Source organism: Ochotona princeps, chromosome 2 (genome assembly GCF_030435755.1).
Source record: "Ochotona princeps isolate mOchPri1 chromosome 2, mOchPri1.hap1, whole genome shotgun sequence".
NCBI classification, from domain to species: Eukaryota; Metazoa; Chordata; class Mammalia; order Lagomorpha; family Ochotonidae; genus Ochotona; species Ochotona princeps.
The window spans coordinates 92,626,911-92,632,910 of record NC_080833.1 but is presented as its reverse complement, the minus strand read 5'-3'; positions in this window follow the sequence as shown (position 1 = coordinate 92,632,910).

Below are 6,000 nucleotides of genomic sequence, written 5' to 3'. Positions count from 1 at the left end.
TGTGCCCAGGGGCTTAAGCCACATGCCCTAGGGCCAGAAGGGAGATTTGTGGCACCCCTTCTTGCAGCACCCCCCAGGCAAGTGGCAGTCACATTTGATTAAGTAGCTGGTGGCTCCCCTCGTTGCACATAGGACTTAATTTCTTACCACTTCCTCAATGAGATCTGTAGTATGTTAACCTCCTGTAGTGCAAGCAGTCTCTATGGGAGTCTGTGTTAAATGCATCGATCCACATGGAGGTATCAACAAATTCATGAAAAGCAAAGGCATGTTATGGGAAAAAAAAAACTGGATTTCAAACACATTTGGCAGCACATTTCTTTTTGCACTGAGATGAAATGGATAGACTGGAAAATGAGCCATTTTAAATGTTTTTGTCACCCACAGAGGAGCCCCGTACCTGCTTGGCAGTTGCTCCGCTTTCTTCCCTTGAGCCCAACAGGCTACATTCTGTCTCCATGCATTTGTGAGAAACCAAAGGAAGCTCCTGGCTCCTAGCTTTGGATAAGCTCACCTCCAGCTGTTGTTGCCATTTGCAGAGTGAATTGGTAAATGGAATATCTCTCTCTGTCTATTCTTCTCTGTAACTCTGCCTTTCAATTAAAAAGAAGATTAAAGACAAATGCCTGGTGCTATGGCTAAATGGCTAAATCCTCACCTTGCAAGCACCAGGATCCCGTATGGGCAGTGGTTCATGTCCCAGCTGCTCCACTTCCCATTCAGCTCCCTGTTTATGGTCTGGGAACGCGCTAGAGAGTGACCCAAGACCTTGGCAGCCTGTACTTGGCAGCCTGTACAGGAAAACCCAGAAGAAGCTCTTGGTTCCTGGCTTCGGATTGGCTCAGCTCCAGATCACTGAGAGAAAGACCCTCCATCCAGCTCTCTCTTGCTCCTCCTTTTTCTTTGTAACTCTGCCTTTCAAATAAATGCATCTTTTTCTTTAAATAATACATGATGTTCTATTTTTATATTTTTCTTATTGAAGGACAGGGGTTCTTCATCTGTCCTGGACACACCCTTTTCTTATCTAACCCGAGTCTGTGGCTTTTGGTAGACAGAATTTCTTAATATAAGTGATCAACTTCACGTTTATTCTTAGTGCTTTTCACATCCCATTGAAGTCTTCACATTCCATCCAAGCATTCTCTGTTTTCCCCGAAAGCAGACTCATTCTGAATCTGTAGTGTGGAGAAGACTTTTGTGTCTAGGGTGTGTTTCATCTGACCCAATCTTTGGTGAGAGCCCCCCAGAAGAGGAGGCTCCAGGACCAAGGCCCTACCCCAAACCACAGGGGGCTGGCTGGGATTTATAAGAAAGTAGCACTAAATAGCAGGGAACTCACCCCCCCAGCAACACTGCAGCCCTTGGCCACACAGCTCCAGCAGGGCTGTCATGGCTAGCCCACAGGCTGCTATGACAGGCTGGAGAACACTGGCCAGGGCCGCGACTCACTGCTGCCTCTTGCAAAACACACGTTGTTTGAGGCCACAGCCCCAAACATGGTTCCCCAAACCTGGGGCTGGTCAAGATCACCCCTGGCTTCAGGCTTGCTGGTCCTGGAACCGTCACACCCCATGAGCTTCTCAGTCTGGACAAGCAAAGGGGGCTGGGGCATCTACAGCATGAGGCTAGTGACTGTGTGTGTCCCACATGCACATGCTATCGGTTCCACGTCGTCTGTGGGCAAGGCACTCGGTTCCAGGATGAGAGGTGAAACAGGCAGCCTCCACACTGGGCAGCAGCCACCGGCAGGCTGTCCACATATAAGGGGCTGACTGGGCCCCAGCTCTCATCTTAAAAGTTCAAGAACAAAGGGCTCAATGGCTAAATCCTGACCTGGCAAGCACCAGGATCCCATATGGGTGTAGTTTGTGCCCCAGCTACTGTACTTCCCATCCAGCTCCCTGCTTATAGCCTGGAAAAGCGGTAGAGGATGGCCCAAAGCCTTAGGACCCTGCACCCACATAGGAGGTCTGGAAGAAGCTCCAGGCTCTTGGTTTCAGATCGGCTTGGCTCAGGCTGTTGTAGCCACTTGGGGAGTGAGCCAGCAGATGGAAGATCTTTGTCTCTCCTGTCTTTAAAATCTGCCTTTCCAATAAAAACAAATCTTCAAACAAATTTTAAAAAAAGAACAAAAGAAAGAAAGAAAAAGAAGAACTCAAGGACAAGACCTAGATACAGGTGAGCCAAGAAACAAGAGCACAGAGTGATTTAGCCACTACACCAGATCAGGAAAGAACCTGCACAAACTTAGGAGACCTGAGCTCCCTCACCAGCGTCTGGCTCCGTGTATGCAGCCCGGGGACAGTGGGCGACTTCCCTGGGGGCTTAGCTGAATATTCCACGAGGGCTGAGTTTGGGGTGGGACTTGAGTGTTACCCATTTCTTCACCATTCTTGATAAATTTTGACAGATGCACGATGAGAGTGGGAAAGCTGGGCATGATAATCGTATTTTAAAGACCTAAAGGTCAATACAGGGACACACCCTGCAGCCACACTTCAGCCAGCACCATTCTAAAAGGACAAGGGAGAGGTAGTTAGTATATGGAAGGCAGATTTTTTTTTAAGATTTACTTTATTTTTAAAGGAAAGGCAAATATACAGAGACGAGGAGAGACAGAGAGGAAGATCCTCCATCCACTGACGCATTTCCCCCAAGTGGCCACAAAAGCTGGAGCTGAGCCAATCCAAAGCCAGGAGCCAGGAGCCTCTTCTGGGCCTCCCATACAATGCTGGGTCCCAAATCTTTGGGCCGTCCTCTACTGCTTTCCCAGGTCACAAGCAGGGAGCTGGATGGGATGCAGGGCTGCTGGGATTAGAACTGATGCCCATATGGGATAGCAGCACGTGCAAGGCAAGAACTTTTTTTTTAATTGTATAAATTTTATTTTTGATTATTTTTTACATACTTCATTAAGGTATGAAGGGTCAAGGGCTGGAGGAAAGTGGGTGAGATAATTGTTTTGACATTCTCCTTTTTCCTTTCTGTATCTGGGGAGAGGGGAGAGATGAGGGGAAAAGCCACACCCAGCCTCCCAACCACCCCAGGGTCCCCGGTGTGGGGCATGCTCCAAGGATCCTGCTCAAGTGGTTTCGATAGTTCAACAGTTCTGCATTGCTGCCAATCTTGCCACTCCAATCACGATGAAAATCTAAAGAATCCAATGGCTGACATAGTCCACCTTAGAGTCTCCGTTTGCCCATGTATTCACTGCCAACTCTTTGCTGGGGTAGTTGATCGATTTGTTCTGTCCTCCATCCTCTGCCATGGTGCCAGGTGTCCTCTGGGGGCTCCAGTATACTGCCATATCCTCCATGCATACCTGGATATGCTGTCCTCTGTTATGCCTAAGTCACTGGGGAGGCCCAGGTCTGACACATGCACTCCACAGTCAGACCATGGAACCTGCAATTTCCTCCATGCTTGGAGTTCTGAATCCAACAGTTCAGTTGGGGAATTCCCAAAGAAACTCCATCTGAAGTGATTCCAGATCTGATTCTTGCGTGTGCATGTCAATACAGGGTCTAGCATAATCCGTTGCCCAAATCAGCCTAAGCACACACTTGGTTGTGTTACAATTGCTGGATCAATTGCCTCCAGCCCTGTCTTCTACGCAAACTAATGGGTGTTGCAGTCCAGCCCGATTCTGCCCATTGCACACTCAGTTCCCACACAAACCAGTGGGAGTTGTAGCCTAGTCAGAGCGACCCGCAATAACCCCCACCAGGCCCACCTCCTGCCCTGGTTCCCGTGCTTGCCAGTACATGTAGCAGACTGGTTCAGTCTGTCCCACATCCCATTCGGCTCTCATACATGTCAATGGACATTGAAGCCTAGTTCAACCTAACCAGCTCCACTACCCAGCCCGCACACGTGCTGGTTGGTGCCACTCTCTGTCTAGTCATGCCTGTCCCAGTCCTGGTTCTCATTCTCAACAGTCAGATTGGCAACCCAAGAGGGAGATGCCCACTGTTTCCCTACTGAGTCCTCTCCCACTCCCAGATCTTGTACTCTCCATGTGGTACTGCAGTATAGCTCAACAGAGTTTTTCCCTTGTGCCAGCATCTATGGCAAAGCCCAACCAACCCTCATCCACTATGGCTTATGCATGTACCAGTAGGTACAGTCTGCCCAGCCTGGCTTGTCCCTGATCCAGTTTACATGCAGGCCAACAGGTGTTTTAGCCCTGCCCGACTTAGTCTGCTCCCAATCCCAGCTCTCAGGCTCACCAGTGGGAATAGTGACCCAGCAGGGGCGCTCCCTATAGCCCACCTACTGGGTTTGCCCACTCTTCCCTGGGGTCTCACATGTGCTGATTCGGTGCTGCAGCCCAGTGTGGCATGGCCCATCTCACCCCAGCATTCGCTGTAGCTTGGTCTGGTCCAGTCCACCCCCAGTTCCAGTTCACACTGGTGGGGACTACAGCCTAGCCAGCCCAGTCGACCCCCAGTTCCAGCCCTAGTGTGAACTGACAGGTATTGCTGCCCTACCTGACATGACCCACACCCCATTCTGGCTTTCGGGTTTGCCAGCGGGTAATATGAACTGGCCCAGCCTGGTTCACCCCAGACCTTAGCCAAAGGTAAGTCCGTGGATACTGTAACCTGACCTGGTCTAGACTGCTCCCTTTCGTGGTTCTTGCGCTCATCTGCAGGGACTATGTCTGGACAGAGGAGCTGCCAAGCTCCTCCATCAGAACTTCTCCCAGTACCAGGTCTCATGCACACGGGTGGGTCCATGGGCCAGCCATACTTATTCCACCTCCTGTCTTAGCAGGATCAGTGGCCTTTCCTGACCGGTTCTCACCCATTCCGGTTCTTACTGTTGAGTAAGTACTACAGTCCAACCAAGTCTGATCCATACCCAAACACAGCTCATGCATGGTTCAGCAGGGATACCCAGACCATCCTACACCCATCCTGGTTCTCTTGAGCTCCAGTGGGTGCTGGAGTCTAGCCAAGTCTTGCACACATCAGACCACAGCCCCAACTCTGGCTCCTGCGCTCACCAGTGGGAATCACAACCCAACTAGGGTGTCCCCTTAGCTTCCCAAACAGGCCTAATCCCAACCACACATATCACACGTGCAGGTGGTTGCTCTGACCCAGATTAGCATAACCCCTGCAGTGTCTAGGCCTTTGCTTTCAGAAGCTGCAGCCTGGCCTGGCCCAGCCAGCCTCCAGTCCCAGCTTTCACTGGCAGATGCTACAACCTGGCCCTACTCAGTTTGCTCTCATCCCTGGCTCATGCAAACCAATAAGTGTGATACCCTAGCCTGGCATGATCTGCACTCCATCCTGGTTTCTGCACTTGCCAGTGGGCTATGGTTCACTCAGCCCTGCCTGGTCAGCCTCCTTCCAAAACCAATTCACGCACTTGCCAACAGATGAATCTACCCTGCCCAGCCTGCCCAACACCCAAGCCTGGACCACGTGCTCATCAGCAGGAACTATGACCCACTAGAGGAATTTCCCAGGTTCCCCTGCTCGAGCCACTCCCAGACCCAGATCTCACGCATGCCAGCAAGTGCTTGGCCCTTACCCAACATGGTCTGCCCCATCCGTCCCACCCTTTGCATGAGCTTGTGCACCACACACCCTGTTTTATGGTGCTCATGCAGGTGCTGCAGCCTGGACCTGCCCTGTTTGTTCCCAGCCCCAGTACCAGTGAACATCAGTGAGTTCCATGGTCATGCCTAGCTCAGCTCATCACCAGCCCGACTCTCAAGCTAACCAGCAGGACTTGTAGTTCCATAGGGTTGGGCCCACATATCCCCCACAGAATCCACCCTGGACCTGGTTCTCTTGCTTGTTGATTGATGTCATGGCCCAGTCTAATGTGACCCATCCCCTGATACAACACTCATTGTCAGGCACTGCGATCCAGCCCTGTCAGACAGTCCCCAGCATTAGCTTGTGTGTGCACTGGCATGTGGTTGTCAGCCATGTTCCAGGCTAACAAGCCCAACCCAGAACTCCCATGTGGGCTGGTGCATTG